The following is a 26221-nucleotide window of genomic DNA, read 5'->3' on the forward strand; positions in this document are numbered from 1 at the left end:
TGTTGCATTAGGAAGTTTAGGGAGGTGAGGAATGGCACAGGGGAGAGGAGGAAGGCAGGAGAGTTTTTATTCCAGAGTTGTTTTTCTATAGGAAACATTTGTTGAAGAAGCTTCTTGCACATGTAAAACGTTGGCATTTTAATATAATATCATATATCATATTATTAAGATAAAAAAATACAAGCATGCATTATTTTCTTTGAATACAAAACTACCGCTGCATACGATCGCCAAAGGCCAGTGTTACTGGAGCAACACAGACATTTACCATTACCCACATGTAATTTCTATCTTTTTTGTTGTATGATGGACTTATCATATCTGGAACAGCATAAGCATGAACCTTCTGTCACTGATGTCAGCATTATAAACTTATGATGTAAGTAATTTAGTCTTAAGACCTGGATCTGTTTATTGTGAATGACAAAAGGATAATATAAAGCATTTCTTGAACACAAACTTTCTCTTGCTAGGAAGTCTAACATGGACATCCAATTGATGTTCAAAGCATGCACACTATACAGCAAGGTTAAATCTGGGACATCGGCATAAATTTCATCAGTTACTGTGCCAGCTGATGGTTATTCAACATCAAAATGTTGGCTGGGATAATATGTGTTTATCACTGTTAGGTACCTCATTTTATTCCACACTGTGGTTTGTTCTGTAGCGATAATTATGTAAAGTAAATATTTGTGACCGTACGGTGACTGATTAAAGAACGAGCTGAAGTAAATCATTAATGCTTCTACAATTCTGGAATGTCTGTTATCCAGAGCTTACTAAACATAGTAGTTCAGTGCAATGCAAAACAGTTAAACATTTAACAGCTGTGTGATCCATATCTGTGAAATACTGGCCATATTAACTGATGAGGTCAGAAAGTCCATCTTCTATTAATTATGCAAGTAAAAGTCTCATAGAGATTAAAATCTCTTTTCCAGGAGAGACCTGACCAAGAGGGCAGCAGACAGTCTAACAAAACGAACACATACATATAACAGCTAAAGAAAAAATTACAATTGGTGTTCAATACAGACAAGTGAACACAAACAAGATTAAAAGTAGTCACACTAATGTGAATTGAGAGTGTAGCCCGCAGTGACTGTGGTTTGTACACATGCAGATGTACAGATAAGAAGAAACAATCCTAAGCAGAGATACACAGAACAGTGATGTGCACAGTTTTTACAGCCAATAATAAAACGTAACGCACAATGATAGAAAGTTTCCAACCTCTTTAGTAGCTGGTCTGGTGAATTCATAGACAGCAGATCACTGTAATCCAGGGGTGTCCAACTCCAGGCCTCAAGGTTCGGTGTCCTGCAGGTTTTAGATCTCACCCTGGGTCCACACACCTGAATCAAATGATTAGTTCATTACCAGGCCTCTGGAGAACCACAAGACATGTTGAGGAGGTAAATTAGCCATTTAAACCAGCTGTGTTGGATCAAGGACGCATCTAAAACCTGCAGGACACCGGCCCTTGAGGCCTGGAGTTGGACACCCCTGCTGTAATCCAATGAAGGTAAACAAATTTTATTAATATTTATTATTATTTTATTTAATAACTGTACAGTACTCTGTTTACGGTAATCATTGTCCTTAATGTAAATATTAGGGGTGCAACGATACACAAAATTCACGGTTCGGTTCGGTTCGATACTTTGGTGTCACGGTTCGATATTTTTTCGATACAAAAAATGTTCATGGATTTTTAATTTGTCATTTATTAAAATTATAAATATATATTTTAACTCAAAAGTACAGTTTTTAAATTTAACCCTAACCCTTGTGCGCGTTTTTTATTTTGACAGCGAATGCGCACCTGCGGACCACTTATGTGCAGCCCTGGTTATTTAGCTCATCATATTGCAGCCACAGAAATTCTTTTGTCCATGAAACCATAAAGCTGCACTTTCTTTTTGCCTTATAGTCTGATTTGTCATAACTTCTCCGTTTTGTGGTAAGCTTTTCTTTGGCTGTCACTTCTTCACCCTGACCTGTCTTATTTGGCTCAGCAGAACTGAAATGCTTTTACACATGCACTCACATAAGCTCAGCGATTCTCTGCGCGATCAACCTCTCACATGTTTAAGCTGCGGGAGATTTCACTTGTCATGTTTGCATAGTAAGCTAACGATTGATAAGACAATGTCAGAGGAATTGGTGCACAAATTATCATCACTCACAGATCAGTGCTGTCGCTCTCTATACACAGTTCGCACGATTGCAAAGTGAAAGCAAAAAAACAAGCGCAAATTCAAACGCGATTTCAATATGTCACATATTGACAGTGGCTCACCGATGCCAATGACATAATTACCCAGCTACATTTCTGAAAGAATGCAAAAGCATTGACATATATTTTTCCTACAATAGCCCGACGGGCAGGGAAGAGATAGATTTTGGTAGCCCGACTGAAAAAATCGCTAGCTCCGGGACGTCGGGCTAGCGATATTGCAAGCCCTGTATCTGATTGAGGAATCACTCATCTTTGGAAAAGAGAGTTTATTACAGAGAAATGGCTCTTTCCAAAATAAAAGCTATACTATCCGCTTCTTCTGGGCTATATTCTCAGCAGCATAAGGAGAATCATGTGCTAACAGCTGTCTAAATGACTCGGCTAAAGTTAGTAGCATGCTTGTTGTTTTTGTCTTTGCACTAGGATGATGTCGGCGTAAATGTGCAGTCATATTCGTTGTGTTCCCACTAGTGCTTTCAGGTTAATCTCGTTGAAATGACCTTAACGCCACAACACGGCAAATCTCCGTTAACGAGCTACCGCCGATTGCTCCGTGCATGGGGCTAGACGGCCAACACGTTAACGAGCTAACTGCGCTAACACACTAGTTCACACCAATGTAATTGAGCATTGCATGGCACATCCAACATACTGTTTTACTTTAGTCCATGACTCGCTTACCTTCAGGGTCATACGTCACATGAAAACCAAAATAATTCCAAACGCCAGATCTGAATGAGGTTCAATTTGCCTGTTGCAAGGAGAGCTTAACTTCTGTCTCGCTAGCTTGCCCTGCGCTCTTCCTTCTGACTATGCTGTCTGTGTTGAGCGCTCAGTGGATCTGCGCTGGACAGTGCAGCCTAGGCGGAGTAGTCGAACACAGATTCACTGAGCGCTCAACACAGACAGCATCGTCAGAAGGAAAATTGATAAAATAAATTACAAATGTTGTATTGTTCGATACATATGCGTACCGAACCGAAAGCACTGTATCGAACGGTTCAATATCGATACGAATATCGTTGCACCCCTAGTAAATATGTAAGAAAAAAATTGTGTATGTTTCTGTTCTGTGTCCTGTGTACTGTTTGTTTGTATATGTGTCTTTCTGGCTGCTGTTACAACCAAATTTCCCCTTGTGGGACAATTAAAGGATTATTCTATTCTATTATTCTATTCAAATTGCAGAGATGAAGTATTTCCTAACTCAGAGAGAGAAACAACATTTATTCTTTAAGTTGAAACTTTAAGCCTTTCAGGTGAAATTTTAAAAGATACATTTGGATTATAGATACTTATAATATGTAACCATTTAAATTTAAATGGTTTGGATTTTTTGTCATTTGAGGATAACATGAACCTGGATTTGCATTTAAGTTGAAAAGTAAACATCATCAAAGGCAGATTGCAGAAATTTGAGGGTTTGTACTACTGAAGGTGGCGAACAGTAGATAAATGTGTCATCTGCATAAAAATGGGAAGCAGCATTTGATAAATTATCACAAAGGTTGATTATATAGACAGAAGACCAGTGGTCCTAACATGGAGCCCTGGGGAACTTCTTTGGATACGGAGAAAAAGAGAAAGAAGACCTGGAGAAGTTGACACATTGTGTTCTAGATGACAATTAATTTGAAAACCAACTTACAGCATTCACAGACAAAACAATATTGTTTACTCTGTTTACCAAAATAACCATGGTCAACTGTTTCCAAAACCTCGACAAATTAAGAGACAGAGTTAAACATTTGCCATCATCATATATAGTGGTTCAACACTTTAATATCAGCAGTTATTGTAATAAACTAATAAACAGAGCTTAACACCAAATGGGTCTACTGGAACGTTTGTTGAGTATTTATTACATACTTAACATTTTAATTAAACCATTCCTAATATTGTTCCTAATATTGTTTAATTAAAATGAGCTTTAGTTACACTTTATTGCTATATGCTGTTTTCAATAAATTATTTTCTGTCAGCGGGCAGTATGTTACCTAATAATTTGATTTCACTCATCAGTGTCATTCGATTGGAGTGCCTGCTGCTCCCATAATTGGAAATTGCCTCAAAGCACTGATGTGGACTGATGCACATATCGACGGCATGTAATTGGCTCCCTGTGAGGCTGGACAAGACCGACGCTGTGAGTTTCATGGTCTGTGTGTTGTCAGGATTGGCCAGAAATGGAAAAGAAAACGAAGGAGAAATGGACTAAATGGAAAACAGCATCAGAACAGAGGGAAATCACAGACTGAATGTCTGCGTTTGGCATGTTGTTAGGAATCTAGCAAGGTTTGGAGTGAAATCTTAATTATTTGATCTCCTCTTTTCCTGGTTTTCTCCATGCATCAACCTGTCCATTTTAATCCTGCGTGCAGTCTTTTAATGGAAAATTTTAACAGGAGATTGAAGCCAACGACTTTCTGCTGCATCATGCAGGATTATTCATTTTCTGAACTTCAGACGTCATACAATGCCAGATGGAAAATTGAGATAGAATAAGAATAGCAAAGCCTCTCAGTTGCCACCTGCACACTTCATCAGCAGGTAGCAGCGTTTGTTCTCTGTATTTGTTTTCTGTTATAAACCTGTGTGTTGCCTGTAAGAAGGACAGTAATCGTTAGTAATTCTTTCTGGTGTCTGCAGTGCAGTCCCCTCTTAAATACACATAAAGATATAGATTCATAGAGCAAACTAAATCAGGTTACAGACGTGTTCAGTTTCACTTCAATTCATTTGTTGGGCTCAGGTTAATTCAAAATTTATGAAATCTAAATTCATACGACTTGGGGACTCTGGATGTTTCAGTTACATCAAGTTATGTTTACCTGTTTCAATTCAGTTTTATTTATACAACCCCAAATCGCCTCAAGGTGCTTTATTTTGTAAGGTAGACCCTACAACAATGCATACAGAGAAGAACACAACAATCATGTGACCCCCTATGGGAAAGCAATTTGGCAACAGTGGGAAGGAAAAACTCCCTTTTAACAGGAAGAAACTTTCAGCAGAACCAGGCTCAGGAAGGGGCGGCCGTCTGCCTCGACTGGTTGGGGTGTGAGAAGGAAGACAGGACAAAAGACATGCTGTGGAAGAGAGACAGAGGTCAGCAACAAGTATGCAGAGAGTTCTGTAACACATAGTGAATGAGAAAGGTAACTGAAGAAGAAATACCCAATGCGTCATGGGAATCTCCCAGCAGCCTACACTTGTTGCAGCATAACTAGCACTAAGCAGCTCTGATCAAGGAGCAAAACATTTCTGAGTGTTACTATTTAGTTTTAGTTTCACCTTTTATTAATATTTTTTATCACCTACACTTACTTTGGACTCTCCTCTTTGCTTTAAACACAGCTCAGATTAAGAATTACTGACTTATACTGCCTTCTAGTAACTTTGTTCATGATTAGACAAGCTTAGCTGTTGACCTGATAATCAATAAAAACCTCCACTGTTTCTAAAAAAACCCAAATCTGTCCTAGATTGTATTAGTTTGAAAAGCTGAGGTGAATCAATTCTCAGTCAATCTGTGATTCTGGGAGAAAGGCTAGCCCATTCATCGAGATGAAACCAGCAGCTGCTCTAACCAGTTTTCTGGACAAATCCCCGTTCTGAACTGGGGCAGGATTTATGTGATTACATGCGTGATACAATGGCTCACTGTTCATATTGTGTTACTTACACCAGAACACCACAGACCACAGAGAGCTACAAACTACATCATCCAGTATATTTTCTATAAATGGTTTGCATGGATTATGATGGGACTGAGGGACATTAAAGGGACATGATTGAACTGTAACTTCCAAACAGTGAATGTTAAATTAAAACCAAGTGAGCCAGAAAAAAATGAAGCGCAAGCAAAACATGCAGTTCCACTTGTGGCCACTTGAGGCTAGCTCCATAGGTGAGCCAATCCCCACAGACGTATGGCAGACGGCTGCCCCTCCCTAAACCTTGTTCTGCCAAATGTTTCTTCCTTATAAAAGGGAATTTTTCCTTCCCGCTGTCGCCAAACCACTTTCTCAATCTGATTGTTTTGATTTTCTGTTTCCTCTGTATTATTGCAGAGATAAAGCACCTCGAGGCAAATGTTGTTGTGTTTTGGCAGTGTATAAATTCATTTGAGGAGAACTCCTATGATAAAATCAACTTAACAGCATCACAAAACATAGAGCTTGGTACAAAAACAGCTTTGGGCTCTACCCAGACATAAACTTTATTTTGGCAGTTTCCCAGGTGTACTAATCCCTGCCAAAGTATATCTTGTGATTTATTTTTATTCTTTAATCATTCTGAGCCAACAACATGATTTATTTAAAAATAAGAAGTCCCGTCACTCTGTTTTGCTTTGCCTTCCTGCCTCATGTTTCCCTACAGTCTGGTCAAGTTGCTGTTGTCACTCAGATGTCTTGAGTCCCACGGTCGGATAGACTCTCATTCCTCCTTCTTGGATTGCAGAAGACAGCGGTAGCCTCTGTTCTGCTCTGGTGATCCTCTACAGCTCCTGCAGAGTCTGGTTAGAGATGACCTTCAGCTTGTAGCATTTGAGCCACTATGCTGTAGCTCAGTGAGGCTGTAGAAATATCAGCTGCAGTTCAAGACTGGCGTTAAAGTCCATCCTCAGGATGAGGAATTATGCTGATGATGGATTGTTGCTGATCTATCATTCTGCCCATTGAAAAATATTTATATCAAGTATTTTTTCCAGTGAGTGCTGGTGTTTATTTATTTTTCTCCATATTCTCTGAGACCCAACACTCTGTTTTGGACCAGAGCACACTATTATTCTGTATTTATTGTATGGATGCTGTATTGATTGACAGGTATCCAGCTAAAGGGAACTGAAAGCCAGCCTGTGTGTGTCTTAGCTAATTAGCCATTAATTTGCACACTTTATGGAAGGAAGGAGCATGCTAGTATCAGTTGATACATTTGTACTTCCCATTTTGTTCTTCAAATTTAGTAACTTCTAGCTTTAAAAAGTCAACATGGTGAGAGCTTCAAAATGCCCTGTCCAAAAAATAAGTCATACTAGCACTAGCATACTGTGTCCATGTGTAACATGCAGTGATTATATGAGTAAAACTTAGGTTTATGTGATCCAGACTCCATCAATGCCCACAAAAGGTCATTAAGTTGCTTCTTGATGACGAGCTGATGGATCTGACCACTTGTGGGCGGCCTGTCAGATGCAGTCTGGATGTTCTCTGAGATGTGAGAGATTGTGATTCACCGGATGGAGATGAGCTTAGTATTTCTCTCTCGCCATTAAAATTCGGTGTCAGTGAGGCATGACCGTGATGTTCCAAGACACTCGGGACCACTGAGTGTGGGCTGAAGGCACGATTTAAGCTGGTTTTCAATGACTCCCCTGGTTCAGGCATGAAATGGAAGATAAACCTCCTTAAATTCATATTATTCAGCTTTTGAACCTGTCATAAATCATTACTACTTCGTCGTGGGCATGCCATGGTTCTTATTTATGTCTTTATGGGAAGAGAAGACCTGGGGACAGAGTACTGCATGCCTGTCTAACTTCAGTTTTCTAAGCACATCAGGCCAGAATGACCCTAACTGCTGTGGTCAGATGGTGATAAAGAGCAGTAGGCCTTTTTTTCATGACTTTGCATCTGAGTCAAGGATTTTACACAAATAGCAAACTGATACCTTTTTTTTGCTAACTATGAATATGCATTTAACATTACATCAGGATGTGTCCAAATCACTTCATTTAAATTTGTGAAGTTCTGGAAATGGGCCTATACAAATAACCTTACCGCTTAAATTTGGCTTATCACCGTGTAAAAATAATCTTGTCTCTTTTGAATCTGCATCCTTCTTAAATCTTTCAGTAGAAGCCACATTATGCTTTCTGTTTCACTGCGTCAGAGTGATGTTTCTTCAAAGTGATTTTCATTTCACAGAAGGGGAACAGAAGTTGCAGGGAGCTAAATCTTTAAAATGATCCAGGTCATGAGGAAAAACTGGGTTGGTATGGCCAAAATATTCCAGCATTGACAGTCTCACCTTTGAGGAAGAATTCACACTGGATGAGCTCATGAATGTTGACAAAAAAACCAAACAAAAACACTAACAAACATTCACCTAGTCTTGCTCTTTACCTAATACACATCCTTCCTCATAGCCAGACACTCAGCATTCATCAGCAGTGAAAATCCTTGATGCGAAATTTGGGTCGAGATGATGCTATCTCTCCTCAAGTTTGGGGTTTCTGGTAAAATTGCAGAATGAAGATTGCAAGTGGTCATAACTGGACTTGAAGAGAGTGATCTAAAAACAGGGGCTATGCTCGACGCTACCCAAGAAGAGAACCTTGAGGGGAGATTGTCCGAATTTAAATCAGATAAGGCTAACTAGTGTCCAAAAACAAGTCTAAGCACTGATATGGAATATGTTAAAAAGAAAAAAGAAATCAAAATCTGGGCATGGTAATGTGGTAATATGACATCACAGATTTCTTGTGAATTCCTCTTTTAATAATTTTGTCATGATTCGCAGGTACTACACAGAATGACCCAAAGAATATACCAGGAGAGTTTATAAGATTACATCTAAAGCCTAGATTATACTTTGTTGAGTACACGGACGCAGGCAGCACAGTCTCTAACCATTTGGTGACAAAATTTACATCACTGGGACCAATGCAGGCCCAAGTGCAGCGGTCCCCAACCCCCCCCAGGCCACCAGTGTTGGTCAAGTTACTTGAAAAAAGTAATCAGTAACTAATTACTGATTACCACCACAAAAAAGTAATCCCTTTACTTTACTGATTACTTATTTTCAAAAGTAATTAGTTACTTACTTAGTTTCTTTTTAAAAACACGATTTACAACCTGAAGAGGTGATAAAGCGATAGATCTTTCAGCCCAATTCTACTTTTTCTGCATAATCCATCATACAAAATGTAATCAAATGGAAAAGTCTCTTTTTAAAACTTGTTTTATTAGTTTTAATCTTTTAACTTTATGCATCAAGCAAATATTAAATTATATGCAATATTCTCTGACTGGAAGAAATTTGTTTAATATTTAAACCTATTTTCTGCACATTCCAGCACATAAAATAAAATATGTTTTTTGTGTTTACACTCAGTCTTTCAAATAAATAAAATAAAGTGAAACACAGCAGAAAATAAATAAAATCAAAGACTAGCGGTCCTGTTACTCTATTTTCACCTGTATAACAGGAGTAGGGCAGGCAGATGTTTACCCTGGTGCAGGTGTGCTGCAGCGGTCAGTGGAAGAATCTGCAAGTTTCTCTGTGAATTTCTCATTACGTCGTTACGCACTCGGTGCTTGCTTGGAAGTTTAGGGGGTTTTTTCGCTGTAAAAAGTTTTCTTCCCACGCACAACGGACACTAATGTTTTTGTCACTTTTTATGGAATCAAACTCAAAGTAAGGTCAGTACTTCCACGCTTTAAACGCTGCACGCTCATACTCTCTCCCCACTCGATATATTATCCATTGTTGATCTGCACACAGCTGTTCTGTTGCCATGAACTTCGCACTCGCTCATGTCATTGTCATGAGACACTCTCGCAAAAAAATCACGGTTTTAGTAATGCAGCAATGCAGAGTGCTTACGGGAAAGTAACAGTAATCTAATTATCTTTTTTGCAATAGTAATCCCTTCCTTTACTCGTTACTTGAAGCAAGTAATGGGATTACAGTAACGCATTACAAGTACTGCCCATCTCTGCAGGCCACAGACCAGTACCGGTCCATGAGTCGTTTGGTACCAGGTTGCGAGAGTTGAGGCTAGGGTGTGAAATTTAAGGTTTTATCATTATTTTTTTATCGTTAACTCGGTTGCCTGGGTCTTTTCCCGTGTGTTATGAATAAATCTCCTTTTTTCGATTCTGGTACTGGTTTTATTTTGATGTATTTATCTGCGACACCTTAAAGACCAGTCTGTGAAAATATTGTCAGACATAAACCGGTCCGTGGCGCAAAAAAGGTTGGGACCGCTGCCCTAGGACTGTAGTGGACTTATTGTCATAGTCTTTTATTTTGAAAATTAGCTTGATTCTGTGTGATGTTCCTATGTTTCACTTCCTGCCCTCCTCATCTGTTCTCTCTGTCCATCTCTTCCATCAAAATAAACCCTATGTTATTTTGAGCAACAAAGAACAGAGAGGCTTTGAAACATGCTGCGCCTCATTTGATGCATTGTAAGCATTGCCTTAAGTGTGAAGCAGACGTGTCCTGCTGGGGTATGTGGCACTGAGTTGAAAAGCACAGGCTATGTTTTTTAAAGTCAAATAAAGTCAAAATTAGGGGAATAATTTTTTATTCAGAATTAGAGTGTTATGTAAATGCATATGCGCAGGGCAAAGTCATTTATTCAGCAATGCCAACAAGTCCAGCAAGTCCACTGTTCTAGTCGGCAGTGTCGTGGTCGCACTTAGCGAGCGATGGGTTCAAACCGGAGAGAGATGGGATAAGTGTGCAGGATGTAAAAAGTATGTGAGCGCTTATCTGATGGAAGATTAAGAATACATGAAGTGTTATGAAAGAGGGAACATCATCCTAAGGCAAACACAGCTATTCCATCCTGTGTGTGATATCACCTCACTTACATAAGCAAACCCGCTGTCCTGTGACTGACATCGACCTCGGATGCTTCGCGGTCTTTCGGATGCGCAGTCCATTTATTTTATAAATACATTCTATAATTCCTCGCCATGTTTGATGCCCATCTGGAGTGTGCCAAACTGGCACCAGCTGGACCACAAGCAAAGACTTAAATGAAATGCAGAAATTACTTGATTAAATCTTCTTTGCCAATTTTGGTTTAATTCCTGCAGAGTGGCTTTCTGCAGCCTCCACTTTGCAAGGACTGCTACAGGCGTCTCAGCCCTGTGTCCTCTGCTGCTCATGTTTCTTCTTATGTAACAGTTACAGAGTAATTGAATCATCCGTGTACTGTACAAGATCAGGAGCCAAATGGTGTGACACGACTTCCAGATCTAAGTTCCTGCTTCTCCTCCTTATAAGTGATGGCTCATCTTGCTGGAAGAACTTTCTCTTGTTAATACAGGAGAAATTATTCTCCAAGAGGTGCAGGAACAAAGGGGACATCCTTTGCAGGTGAAGTGTTACCAGTAAGAAATTTCTTTCAGTGTTCAGAGCAAAAGACGACCTCTCTGTGCGTGAGAGTGGTTAAAAGGGAGCTTTTCAAACAAGAGCGATGATTCAGTCTTTCCTTCGTGCTGCTTTAAATCTTGGGCTTAAATACTGTACCAAAGGCAGATCACTCTCCCCCCTCATACACCAAACACAGCCTCCTGATTTGGAGGTCTGTTTAAGAAACAAAGGTTCCCATCTCTCCCTCTATTCGTGGATTTCCGCCTGCTGTTTAAAACCCTTCAACCACCCCAGGATCCATTCATTCACCTTGGGGCGTGTTTATCCATTTAATTCAATTCAGTTTAGCTTTATTTATATTGCACCAATTCACAGTAACAGCTGCCTCAAGGTGTTTTATACTGTAAGGTAAAAACCCAACAATAATGTTTGGAGAAAATAATCAGCACCAGATCGCCAAGTGCTGCTTTCCTATGAATAGCCCACTCTTACAAAGTTCATGTCACTGAGGTTTATTTATTCAGGTTTCTATTCAGGACATTGTTGCAGAGGTCTTTTGGTTCGTTCAGATGCTACTTTACAAACCTAAGCTGTCCTGCCTTGTTTTTTAGAGAGAAAGGGCCTTCTTCTTGCAACCCTTCCTAATGAGCCTAATGTCTTCTTTCTAATTGTACAGTCAAGAACTTAAACGTTTAACATGCTATCTGAGTCCTGCAGAATCTGAGATGTTGCTCTCGAGCAGTTTCTCTGCAACTGCACGATATGACATTAGGCTGAATTGCATTTCTGGGTAAGAGTGTGACATTAATAACAATTAATAACACACACCAATAAACTGCCAAAAGCTTTTATAGAGGTGCTCAGAGTTGCTGATGATCAGTTAAGTGCATTTGATTGGCAGATTAGTAGCAGCACCTGCCTGCTACTTACCCTCTTATTCCTGTGGAAACAGTAGGGTGTTCTTAGTTTTTCACAGGACTGCAAGAATTCCTGTGAAAATGTTCTCTTTCATGATTGTATGTCTGACTTTTGATATCAGTCTCGCGTTTGGCTCATAGTGAAACCACGTTTAACAGCCCTCCGGTTGTGTCAGTGAACATAACATGCTGCCATTGTTCTGAGTACAACTCGGTGATCTTACCTTTGCCTATAAAACATGAGTGGTCAAAGTAGAAAGATATTTAAATGGATTATGGTTTGTTTGCGAAGCACTTTATTGTTTAACCTTCATGAACTGGGCTGTGATTTTCCTTACATGTGGAGGTTGGATGTCTGGAAATGGATATTTCCTTCAGATTGTTTAGAGATTCACTTGCAAGGTCAAGGATGAAGGGGAATAAAAATAGCGACAGCTATGTGCGTGAAGACAAGAGGTTAAGGGGTTAGTCATGGCGCTGTCATGCAAAACATTGTTATGCAACTGCTTCACATTTAACCTTCAGTCTTTGTTAAACACTGACAGAGGGCACTGGGTCATACAGGGGTGAAAGAAAGACTTACAGCAAGAATTTATGGATTATTCAGAAAGCTTTATCTTTGTTCCAGAAGGTTGTTATATCTTATCCACATTTCTCTTTCAGGAGTGTCTGATGCTGAGAAATGCTTTTGTTTCCAAGGGACTCTTCAGATAAGGCAGTTATTCTTCTCATCATTGCCAAGTTGGTCCAGGCATCTTCAGGGACCCATGCTGTTTCTTTGGCCACTAAAGGAGGAATTTTCCATAGCTCCCCTGCAGAGAACAGCTTTTTTCTCATCTTGTTTTATAGACACATGTGGAAGTGGGTCACTGCAGTGCATGTGACAGTGTTTTTATCACGAAAATACTGATGCATCTGTGTAAGAATATTAACCTGCACCTTTTCCCCTTCACACAGGGTCGGATTGCAGAATGACTAAACCCTTTTAAGCTTTTTGTAGGCCAAGATGGTGCACCGGTTCAGCTGTGTGCATCTAATTTGTGTCATTGCCTCCCCGTTCTGACACAAAAGCATAGTATTACATAAACATAGGGACAATGCTGCTGTCATGACTCCCAAAGGAAACTTTTTTTTTCTTGTTGACTTCAAAACTGTAGGCCGATACCCTGTTAGGATTTTTAGAAACACGGTGCCTAATTTAACCCTACATTCCTCCACCCTTTCATTTACAGTGATAATGGCTTGTCAATGCCGTTTAAAAATAGCACTCTGTCATCGCTTTGATGCACTACTCGACAGCCGGGTCGATCGTCTGCCTCGCCCAGCTGGGTTTTATGCAGCTCTGCAGACAAAGAAAAGCATGTGGGAGAAAGTCCTTAGCGTGCCGTGACTGCATGAATGAACAATACTTACTTAGAAATAAATGTGGAATGTTTCACAAGTGGAAGAAAATCACGTCAGCGTCACGCCACAGGCCCAATCCTCTTGAACATATACTCAGCCAGTCTAAGTTTAATGCAGGCTTGGCCTGAGCTGAGTGAATGATCGAAGGATATTCTTTCTCATATTGGAATACGGCCCATGTTGGCACCTCCTCTGGAGACGAGGACAATAACGCCAATATCAGATGTTGTGTTTGCAGACATGTAGAACAAAGTGTTCAGAACAAGCTGCTCTGAGGAAGACATTATTATTTATGGATCTGAAAAAAGTTCACCTAAAATGTAGCAAAGACACAAGAGTGAAGTGAAGAATAAGAAGGTTTTAATAAGCAACTTACATCTACTTATACCCAGTGACAGAAAAACTGAATCACATGCATGCGATTAGAGACAAACATTAATCCCGTGTGTCAAATTAACACAAATCTGGTGTTTTTAAGTAAAATAAAAGGCAGGAAATGCTTGAATTGACACAAAACAAACAGTTGCAGGAAAAACTGCTGGTAGACTGTGGAGTGTAAACAAGGTAAAGTGCAGATAGGTTTTATTTCTGTGTTGTTTCAGGTGAGGGTGCACAGTGGTGCAGTGGTTACCATCACCCTCATCTGAAACCTTCTTGCTGTGGTTTGCATGCTCCCCCTGAGTCTCTGTGGGATCTCTCTGGGTACTCTGACTGCTTCTAAAAAATCCAAAGACATGCATGGAGTTAATTGGTGAGTCTAAATTGATTGTAGGTGTGATTGGTTGCCTGTGTCTGTCTACACAACCTCTTGCCCTAAATCAGCTACAACCCTGAAACAGACAGGAGAAGAAGGTAATGTGTAACTCATCATGACTGGTCACAGTCCCTTTTGGATCTACTTTTAATCTGCTTCACAGATCTCTGGACCTCTAATTCTTTTTGAAGGTGCACTGCACTGCTTATTGCTAATTAGTTTTACTGACTGAAGCCTTTTTCTGGTGCATTTATAGAAAACGAACAGCCCTCTATCTCATGTTATAAAACGTTCTTTAAGTTTTATGGATATAGCACCACTTCTCAACAAGGCACTTTATATTGCAAAGCTAAGGCCCTAAAATGTTATAGAGAAACCAAATGACCAGGACTTGGCAAATGCAGGAAGGAAGCAGTCCCTTTTAAAAGGAAGAAACCTCCAGCAGAGGCAGGATCAGAGAGCAGCAGCCACCATGAAGGTTGAGGAGGAAAAAGAAGAGAAAATAGGGAGACAACACAAAACTCAAACTTTAATAAGAGTTACAGATTTACAGATGTGGTTTGTCAAAATAGTGTAAAGAAGGACAAAGAAGTTTCTGAATGCATTGTGGGAAGTTCACAGAGAGTCATCTAATCCAGCCTCAACTAAAAGGACGTTTTAAGCCTAATCTTAGGAGCAGAAGGACACAAGGATAATAGATCAAAGGCTTTTTTGTGACATGCAAATTAGAAGTTATCAATGCAAGATATACAAACCCTGATTATAATAAATCAATTAAAACACTGGCCATTTTTAGAAGAAACTCTGCTAAGTCTAGATTTAAAGAAGGAGCATTTTTTCATTATGAAATCCTGAAGACTGATGCGTGTTGTGGTGCTGGTTTAAATATCGCTTCATTGCCACTGACTGAGAGTATTTTTCTGTAACGTTAATTGACCGTTTTATTTAATCTGATCTCAGGAAGAATGGTTGTTGCTGTGGTAACATCTAATGGGGCTCTAAATAAAGAACAAGGAGTTTTAAATTGAGCTGATGCCGTGATGCATCCCGTAATATCATGCATAATAGCATCCAACATATTAAAGCCTCCTAAATTAGAAAAGCTACTTCCATCTGGGTCAGTAAGCAAGGAAGATGCTCACTTTGGAAAATATACAGATACGTTTCGGCACAGATTGTTTTTCCAGTCACGCTCAGTTGAGTGCGTTGTAATCTCTGGCAGAGTTAACTTAAATTGCTGCCTACTGATGGGGTGCAATCAAAACCACAAACTTTTCCTTACTTAAAACAAAGCCTGGCTCTAAATTTCTGGTCAGACTTAAATGTTTTGCAGCAGGTGCAGAGTGGATGGTGGGCATACAGACTCCATACATGAATATGATGCTTCATTCATTTAAACTTAACTGTACACTGAACATAGCCCTGCCAGGATGACATTAAACTTTACTATGCATGGAGAAAACAATTTAGTTGTGCAGAAACTGTCACTCTACATTTTCCGAACTGAGCTGGTTCCTTCCTTCCTTGCTGACCCAGATGAAAGTAGCCTTTGTAATTCGTCCAGGGAAGGAAGTGGCTTCTACTTGTGGCTCCTCAGAAAGCAGATGGTTCGTTTAACCAGATATCAGATCAAAGACTGCAGCTCAGGCCTCTGCTTTCTCTGCCTGATGCTCTTCACCCTTTGAAGTTTGCTGTGTGCAAGCTCAGTTTGGAATAAGAGGACATCGTTTACCTTTGAAATCTCTCTCTGCATAGCAGCATCTCATATCCTCCTGATTTATCAGTCTGAACCTGCTGCACAGCTTAGCCTGATGCAGCAGGAAGCAGCAGGTTGGAGTGTGTTTATATAAAAGAAAAAGATGAGTTGATAGGCTTGTGTAACCGTTCTACGTCCAAGGAGACTCCAAACATAGCTCAGCTTGTACACGGGCTGCAAATTGACCAGCGATGTGCACAGTGTGAAATGCCACAGTCTGGACGCAGCATGCTACGGGCACCTGTGATACCCCTCTTCAAAGCGTGAGCATATTAAATTATTGCTGCGTCTGTGAGTGCATGTGTTTGCTGGGACAGACGGAGCAGGCAGAGCAGGTCCATGTCAGTGTGAAGAATCTAAATAAAACAAGAGGTGCCAAGAGTTTAAGTTCATGTCCCAGTACTTTATGTTCCAGTTATGAATACACAAACAGGACTATGAAGTTTAGCACGTGTTGTGAGGCATGGTTTTCCCACTGGACACTGGCAGAAAGAGTGAAACTCAAGGTGGCAGTAACATGAAAGGAGAATTACAGTGAAACCTACAGTATAAAGTACACTTACAAAATGATTTGGTGGCTTTAAACTACCACAAAAACTGTGCTGTTAAATATTAAATCCCAGAAACATGGCATGTTTTTGCAGTAATTCCCAGTCAGCCTCACATCACAGTAAGGAAAAAACAGACTTTGCTTCATTTTAAGGGTCCAAAAGCACAAAAGGAGGAATCCAACAGCTTTATAGCAAACAAATTTGAATGTCACTAAGAAGATATTTTTAATAAAAAATGTTCTATTTCAACTGTTTAGGACACTTTACCTCGACCCCATGCCCTGGTAAATCTGGGATCACAACATTCCCATGTCAGTCACTCCTGTCTGCTCCAAATAAAACATGCAAACATGTTTTCCCCCCATTAGCTTCTGTCTGAATATGCACAGAAGAGCACAGAAATGTATCATATTCTTCATAAGCCACACAGCTTGTGGGATGCTGCTTTCTTTAACATTAACACACATGAACACTGATCGGCCTCTCTAATCAATTTGGTCATCCTTGTCATTCCCATACCCTGGACATGGAGTTTGTGATTCTGATCATCAGAAACTGGAACATCATCCTGATGGTTTGTTCTTACATAACTCTCATGAGCAGGTGACTGTTAATGAGCCTCGTGTGCCCTAAAACGCCCTTTCGCCCATTTTATCACGAGAGCTGGGGTTACTGAGCTAAATCATGGGAACCAGAATCAGATCGCTGCAGCAGACTGCAGGCGTGAACTGTCAGACCCAGCTCTTTGTGTTACAGAGTCATATGACACAAGCCGGGAATGCATTTTTACAACCATCAGCATTCCTGACCTTCATCCCACTTTTTCCCCCTTCATCTGTATTTCCAGACACATTTTATCTGCTTATGATTCTGCTCATGAGGGAAGGCAGCCACATGAGTGGATTTAGGCTAATATGCGATGACAGTTATATAATGCTGCCTTTCTTCTACAGTCACCAGGTTTTAACCTTTATTGGCTTTATTAGCTCTAATGTGTCCCTATCATGGCAACTAATGTGACTGAAAGGAGACTTGCATTAAAGAGTGCATCTCTTGTACATACATGCACGTTGTTGTGTGGAGACCATTCATTTGAAAGGGGAGCTCACATACTTTCACAGACATACAGTTTAAACTATGCTGCGTGCTGTTATTTAAAGATCTGTGAGGTGACTTTTAGACATTGGGTGGAACATTGCTTGGCAAGACCTGCTTTGAGTTGAAGAGAAAACATTCAGACGGTTGACCTTTGAGAGAAGACTTGTGTAACATCATATTATTGTGATGTTCAACAGAATATGACAAGCTCGGGGAACACTACGGCTATTGTGAAGTGTTTAAAGGTTCAGATTTAAATAAAAAGAATTAGAGAAGGACCTCAGAGGGAGAAGCACTGTAGAGAGGGCAGGCAGGTATCAAAATCTGGAGTAGTGGGAGAAAATAGCTGAGACTCGGAGAGAGCACTATTTTACAGCATCAGAGGTTTAGTGCAGCAGATAAAACTACATGGAAATTGCTCACTGGCAGCACAGTGGCACGGTGGCCTCACACCAAGAACGTCCTGAGTTCAATTCCACCATCAGGCCAGAACCTTTCAGAAAGCTTCAGAAGAATTTTTTGCTAATGAGGGTGTGGTGTGTAATAATACTGTTTTCAGTCACATGTCCTGGATTATTGTTATTAAGGTTGTTATTTATGTTAGCTCAGGATTTAGAGTGGGTTATCTGCTGTTCAGGAGGCCGGTGGTTGAAATGTCTCGTGCATCCAGTCTGCAATGCAAAGAGTGCTTTGAGTGTTAGGTGAGAAAAACATTAAATAAATTACAATCTGTTAATCATGGACTAAACTAGAAGAAGGTAAAACACTAACCTAACTAACTTCATAATGTAGATGGATTAGTAACGTGAGTTGACCAGTGTGCACAGTGGTGCATCAATCACCTCACTGGTCCAAAGTCATGCTGGTCAGGTTAACTGGTGTTTTTAGAGTGTCTGTTGGTGTGACAGTAAATAGTTATCTGTCTGTCCTTGTTGCATGTTAATAATTAAATGATGCCAGGGTGTGCCAGCATGAGAGAGCTGAACCAAGAGTAAAGGAGCATTCGTGCACTGATTACATGAAATTTACTGTCAAAGTCACTCGATGAATTTTAAATGTTCAAATCAAATCTGATTTTATGCATCATAGCGAGATAAAAGAAGTAAACCTCCAGAGCACTGTGGAGCTGCAGCTTTTATAACACATATTGCAGGCTGGAATTGTGTCACTGAAATTATTTTTGTTTTATTGGAAACAAAGAAATTCTGGAGATGGAATCAAAACAATAGAAAGTAAGAGAAAAACTGCTGCCATATATTTAGTTGGTGAAATTTAGTCAAAGAAATAAAAAAGAATCCCAAAATGAAAATTCAAGTGGAAAATAACATTTCTGAAATTAATTGCTCCAGAGGAACTTGTATATGTTTGAAAGCTTCATTTACCTGCTGCAATAACTGCCACTAAAGCACGCACACAATCTAGTGGGGGAGTGCGTGGGAAAACTTTCTTTCGGTTGCATTCCTATTTTCTCAGAAGTCGGATGTTGGAACCCAGCGTGACTCTATTCCAGTAGAAGCAGTCAGAGAAACAGGCTTTGTTTGCTCGATAGCAAGGTAAAACCATTCAGCTACTGCTAGAAATACCTGGAATGCAACCTGATGCATGTTGGATTTTTTTTTCAATGCTGCCGCAAATTCACAGATACAGCTTGGTCAGTAATCCGTGTATGTTTTTTTTTAAGTGAGTCACAGTTAAACAAGAATGGTATACAATGCATCTTAGTCTTAATCCTTTTTCTTCTTCTCTGGGGTTAATGGCAGTTTGGATCCAGTCAGGTTGAATTTCCATCTCTTGCTGCACTAGCCATTCAGAACCTCATCACTGGTGCAAAAGAATTCCTCAGCAGACAAGAGGTCCTGCAGTTTTCAGAAAAACTAAATCTTATTTTTCTCCCCCCTGCTAAGTCCCCACACCTAAGTGCATTACCTATGCCTATCCTCATCTCTCTTCTTGCCTCATTGTGTTGCCTGCAAGAAAACTAATATGACTCTCTTACATTACACAGATTACAACAGCCATTTTTAACCAAACAAAAAGAAAAGAGGGAGCACAAGAGTCCAAATATAAGTAGCTCTGGATGTCTGCTCGGCCGTAGGGCAAGACCTGGAGCAGCAGAGGCAAAGCAACTCAGGAGGTCGACGGCACAGGAGACAGCTGAGGAGATGGGACCCCTCTGGAGGCTGGCGATGAAGGAGGCACTTTGGCAGCTGGTGTTGGGGAAGCCTCTGGAGGCTTGAGAGGAGGCCGACATAGGCGGCGCATAATATACCTTAGTCTACCTTTTACATCATCGTCCTAAAACTTGTGCCATTCCTTCATTAGTTAACGTTCCACTTCAAATGAAACGCAACATAGTGATTGGTTGATTGTGTACAGACATGCCAACCAGGGAGCTAGTGGAAGCTACACATCTGGGAAGGATGCACAGACATACAAACAGGACAGACATCAGGAAAGGCAGAGAGGTGAAACAGACTGAGAAAAGAACCATAAAACTTGTCTGTTGTCATTACAAAGAAATGCAACTCAAAGAAAAGCACAGCACAGTTTTCCGTGGCTCATCTTACTTTGGTGTGGTTTGGGAGGCAGTGTGTAATGTAAGAAGGCTGTGCAGCTGACAGTGACTCACACCTCCCAATCTGATTAAATTAATACTTTAATGATGTGATCTTTTAACAACTTGCAGCACAGAAATCTGAAAATGTTGCCCTCATTCTCTTCTGTGTTTATGTTCTATAAAACCGTCCACTGGACCAGACTGGACCATGTGGTCATATGTGTGATGCTCCAGCTGTGGATTTCTAATTGTGCTTGTGAGAAATAAATACTGAATAAAGAGATTTATTCATGTGGAGTGTTCTTTGATGTCATTCAGTTTGCTGCCGTATGGTTATTGGAAATGTTATAGCCTGAGATTGCCTTAATGACCTTTACATAAGATGCTTATTCAGCCATGAGACCAAGGTTTAAAACTGCTGTCACATTTAAAAAATGGAGGTGAAAGGAAAGTGGTTTAAAGAAGTAATAATATCTGAATTTGTACATAGTAAGCAGATAAATGTAAGTCAGATATTTTAGGCCTTTTAATTTCAATAATCCAATAAATGTAATCCTGTGTGTGCAGAAGTCTCAGAGAATGAATGTGGACATGCTGTGACATTTAAAGCCACAAACAATAAAAGCAGAGGCATTTATGTGGGAATAGCAGCTTTGTTGGAGATAATTAAAGCAGTAAATCAAATGGGCAACAAATTAAATCTGTCTGCACTTGTTATTTTATGGCTGCTTTCATGTTTCTGTGGTGAGCTTGGAACATCAAGTACGTCTGGCCGATATTCATCTCAACAGCTGGGAGTGGATTATACGTCTTCTGTGTGCGTAATTTGGATTATCTGGCCTCCAGTGCATGATTCTGTGCAATAATCCGGGGAAAAAAATCATTCAAAAATAAAAGCATCTGCGTCTCCTTCCCCCACCACTCTGACCACCACCTCCCACCCTCAGGTTTATAATGTAGTCTGGGTACATGAAGGGGATTGGAGAGAATAGTGTACGAGGAATTTAATACCTTAATCTGACTTCATGAATGAATGAGTGGATGAATGGGATGAATGGATGAAGTGGGAGGATGGACCCGGAGGTTTATCCTCAGGTCATGTGTGTGTGTGTGTGTCTGTGTGTTCATTTGTCATCATAATAGCATTTAATGTCCTGGGCAGGTACAAGAAAATGGAAAATAGTTTATTAGGTTAGTAATCAGAACCAGATAGATTCAGTAAACTGCATTATGTGATAAAATAAGAGTCTTTATTAATCATGGATGGCAGGGAATTATTGTTGTATGTTTCAAAGTGGCAAGAGCTGGAGTTTAATAGCAAAACATGATAGATCCTAAATGTAGACATCTCTTTTTGAGGTTTTAGAGCAATGTTTTAACATTTGGAAACGTTTGTGTACTAGCTCTGTCAGAATACAACAAACATATACCTGCAGGTAAGTTGGCTGCTGTGAAATGAGGGAATCACATATCTGTGAATAAATAAGTATACCACATGATTCAGCAGCTCGTAGAGCCACCTTTAGTAACAAAAACATGCAGCAATGGTTTTCTATATGACTTTTATCCATGTCTTGCATTGTTGCGGAGGATTTTGGCAAATTCGTCTTTATAACATTGACTTATTTTACTGAAGTTTGCAGGCTTTTGCTTATGCGCAGCTCTGTCACCACAACATTTTAGTCAGGTTGAGGTCTGGACTTTGCCTGGGCCTTAGTAGCACCTTGATTCTTTTCTTTTTCAGTCATACTTCTGTAGTAGTTTTGCTGTTGTGCTTTTCCAATTTTAATGTCATAAACTTTCACATTTAACATGCTAAATGAGGCCTCTAGAGTTTGGGACGTAGCTATTGGTTTGTTTGGTTTTTACTGCCTGATCTTGTAGTGAATTCCCACTCCTGGGAAGACTGTGTTAACATACTCCTGAGTGGACAGACCAGCAAACTTCCCAAACTTCTACTTTTATAAATGTGTCTACATGAGTAGCAGCAGCAGGCTGTTACTTACCTTCTTCATTTCTATGGAAGCAGTAAGCGTCTATTCACACAGCATCCTGTGAAAACTCTTTGTCAGATAAGTATTGACTCTTTATTTAAGTTCCAAACACCTGGACTAAAATTTCAACCCAATCTCACCTACTACCAGCTACAAGCAGTATTTTTGCAACACATAATGCATGTATCATATGAAACTATGATTTCATCTCCTTTTTTCCAGGCATGATCTAAAAGTGCCAAGCTCATCCTTTGAGACGCAGAGGCACCCAGGTACTTAGGAAATGAGTCCCAGGGCTGATAGGATGAAAAAGGGTTTATCCTTTAATGCTGCAGAAAAGGTTTCAAAAGGAATGATACTTCGCACAGCTTGCAGCCACAGATTATGAGTAGGAGCTCCACGATTGATCCACAAGCCTAAAAGCACAGTGCAGCAGAACTTGTAAAAGGTCTCAAAAATAAACCAGTAACTCATCATTTAGTCCCAGCATAAGATGTAGATGGGTCTGTGGTTACAAGTATTATTCAGATGGTCTATGTGCGGCACACATGAGAAGTGAAAACAGTAATCTGATTACTTTTGTCAAGCAACAAGTAAAATAAGGGATTACTATTGCAAAAAAAGTAATTAAATTACTGTTACTTTCCCATAAGCACATGGCGTTACTGCGTTTGTAGGAGTGTCTCATGACAATGACGTAAGGGCATGTGACGTTCGTGGAAACAGACGTGTGCAGATTAACAATGGATAATATATATATATATATATATAATATATATATATAAAACATTATAATATATATATATATATGGGTGGCTGTAGCTCAGGTGGCAGAGCAGGTCAGCCACTACTCAGAAGGTCGGTGGTTCGATCCCAGGCTGCATCCTGGCTGCATGCCAAATATCCTTGGGCAAGATACTAACCCCATGTTTGCCTACTGGTGGTGGTCAGAGGGCCCGGTGGCGCCTTTGTCCGGCAGCCTCGCCTCTGTCAGTGCGCCCCAGGGCAGCTGTGGCTACAATGTAGCTTGCTATCGCCAGTGTGTGAATGGGTGGATGACTGAATGTAGTGTGAAGCGCTTTGGGGTCCTATGGACTAGGAAAGCGCTATACAAATGCAGGCCATTTACCATTTATATATATATATATATATAAATTATAATGTTTTATATATATAATATATATATATAAAACATTAGCGTACACTGTGTGGGGAAAAAATGTATTTTTAGAGCAAAAAAACCCCCCAAAACTTCTGAGCAAGCACTTAGCACGCTGCCACGGGGATGTGAAATTCACAGATAAACCCCCGGATCCTCCCACTGACGTGACCGCTGCAGCACCCAGTAAACCTCCACCTGCTCCACTCCTGCTTAACAGGTAACAATAGATTTAAGAGTGACAGGACTCTGAGTCTTTTTATTTATTTTCTGCTGTGTTTTACTTGCATCTATTTGAAAGAGTGAGTATAAACACAAAATATGCTGGAAGATGCAGAAAATAGGTTTAAATGTTAAACAAATTTCTTCCAGTCAAAGACTGTTTAAATTTAATTTTTGCTTGATGCAATGCGCAAAAAATTTAAAAGATTAAAGCTCATAAAACAATTTTTAAAAAGAGACTTTTTCATTTGATTACATTTTATCTGATGGGTTATGCATAAAAAGTAGAATTGGCCTGAAAGGTCTATTACCTTATTACCTATTCAGGTTGTGTTTCATGTTTATAAAAAGTAACTAAGTAACTAATAACTATTGAAAATTTGCAAAAAGTAATTAGTAACTAATTACTGATTACCTATTTTCAAAAGTAATTTTATACTTAGTTACTCCATTATTATGTAATCCAAATGAAACCAAAGTAGTAAAGTATACTTTATGCAACATAAAAACATTTAAAAACAAACAGGACATTAAGAGATGTCTAAGATGCAACACTATGAAGTATTAAATGAGCCACAGTCACATCCAATATTCATTTTAGTTCTAATGCCATTGTATTTTATGTCCACCGATTATTGTGCTCATTATTGTGATGCTTAAGTCTGAAATTAAGCTCAGAAATGAATGCCAAAGTATAAAAACATCACACTGGGGTTTTAGAGAAAATTATAGGCTTTTGATAATGAGACTTTTACTGCAGCTGACCAATAACCAGCCCAGAAGTCACTAAACATTCCTCAGAATTTAACATGTTTTTCTCAGTTAACACATAAAACACAAAACCACAATGCTTCAGAGATGGTGGTGTTTTTAACATAGTTATGGTCTCTTCCAGCACGACAACTTGCACGGTGGTCCTTTAGTTGTTTTCTCCTTTGGGTCCAGCAACACTATGTTTGGGACTCACATTTAGGGTCGTGTTAGGTTTATGTTAGTGAACATCTGAATGAACTCGAAATCTGTCCTGAAATGTCGCTCACTGGCCCATCACCAGATCTCAGAAACAGCTGGAGCAGCAGAGGCACAAACAAGCCGAGGCACAGAGCAAACTTCAGGAGATTAACGCTGCGATTTGTACCAGATGTACTGAGAATTGATGCCGCTGACTTTTAAGCGGATCTTTGTAGCACAAAAACAAGTCGCCGTGCAGAAAAAGAGCTCTCCTGTATGTAGGTTATCTTCAGAGATAGCGCTGTGTTATGTGGAGACTTCGGATCCTGTGAGTGTTTTCCACACATGCGTGACTGTCCCTCGCAGCCCAGACCGTATTTTTATGTCATGAGTGTTTCCCGCAGAGACATCAAAAGTGAGCCGAGTAGTTCCCGGCAGCACTGGGGATGGTTTGGACTTGCCCCCTGCAGATATGTTCTTTCCTTGGCTGCGAATCAAATGTGTCTGGCTAATTATAGCAGCTCACCGCCCAGGATGACTGCAAACATCTGGTGTTGTGTGCATTTTTTTGCCCTGCCATTTTTGACGACTCCTGCTGAATAAAGTTCACTAAGAGGCAACATTTTGTTTTTGTTATTTAATCTGTGCTCTCTGCTGTTTTCTGTTCGTAGCTCCACCATCAGGTCACGCAGCTTATTCTGATGAGAGGAGAAAACACTGCAAGCTGTCAACATTTTAGGGACTGAGGCTTTACTTGATACTGAACAGCTGTAAACAAGCAATTTAAAACTTATTTTTGACCATAATGATGCACTTTTACTGGTTTTAACTTCACATGTGAAAATTTTAAGCTTTTTTCCATTTTAATTTAATTACATAAGCAATTTAACAACATCACTTTGTGCTCCAGGAGATTGTGTCACGTTGTAATGGGAGAGGGAGAATAACATAACAAAATGTGAGCTCTAGCAGATGAAGAAAAAGTACACAAACATCCATCCATTTCAGGGGGGACTGAAAAAACTAAATGACAAGAGAAACACAGCTACCAAAGAAAAACATGAAAAGTAATACAGTAATAATAGTAAACATGAAAGAACAATGATAATTAATAATAATCTTTGTTTTAATAAATTTAGTTATACGGTACAATTCTTAACAAAGTTACAAAGTGCTCCACTCAAATTTCTATTACCTTGGTACAACTGAGTTGTACAGCGCAGTACAGAATGGAGTCATGCCACCAACTGATTATGAACTATCAAAGATTTATTTAACTTAATGTTAATCATCGTGTGTGTGTAACTCCATATCAGTGGACAAATGTAATAGATATAATGTGCATGCAACAAACAAATTAAGACAGCCCAAATAAAAAGAAAAAAACAGTCAGAATCAGGTGTTCTGCATTTCTAACCTTGTCCTTAATCTCCACCCAGGAAACTCCTGCAACACAATGAAAACACACACACAGCAAACCAGCATAAAAATCCAAGAAA

The 26221-nt window shown here is 39.7% G+C and overlaps 1 long non-coding RNA gene across 1 annotated transcript; it reads left to right on the plus strand.

Annotated features, from left to right (window-relative positions):
* The first annotated feature begins 1462 nt into the window (after positions 1-1462).
* Positions 1463-20740, plus strand: LOC105941353 (uncharacterized). Its single transcript, XR_001167961.3, has 3 exons — positions 1463-1528; positions 4268-4391; positions 19845-20740. It is a non-coding gene; the product is annotated as an uncharacterized LOC105941353 (long non-coding RNA).
* Positions 20741-26221: the final 5481 nt, after the last annotated feature.

Source organism: Maylandia zebra, linkage group LG22 (genome assembly GCF_041146795.1).
Source record: "Maylandia zebra isolate NMK-2024a linkage group LG22, Mzebra_GT3a, whole genome shotgun sequence".
NCBI lineage: Eukaryota > Metazoa > Chordata > Actinopteri > Cichliformes > Cichlidae > Maylandia > Maylandia zebra.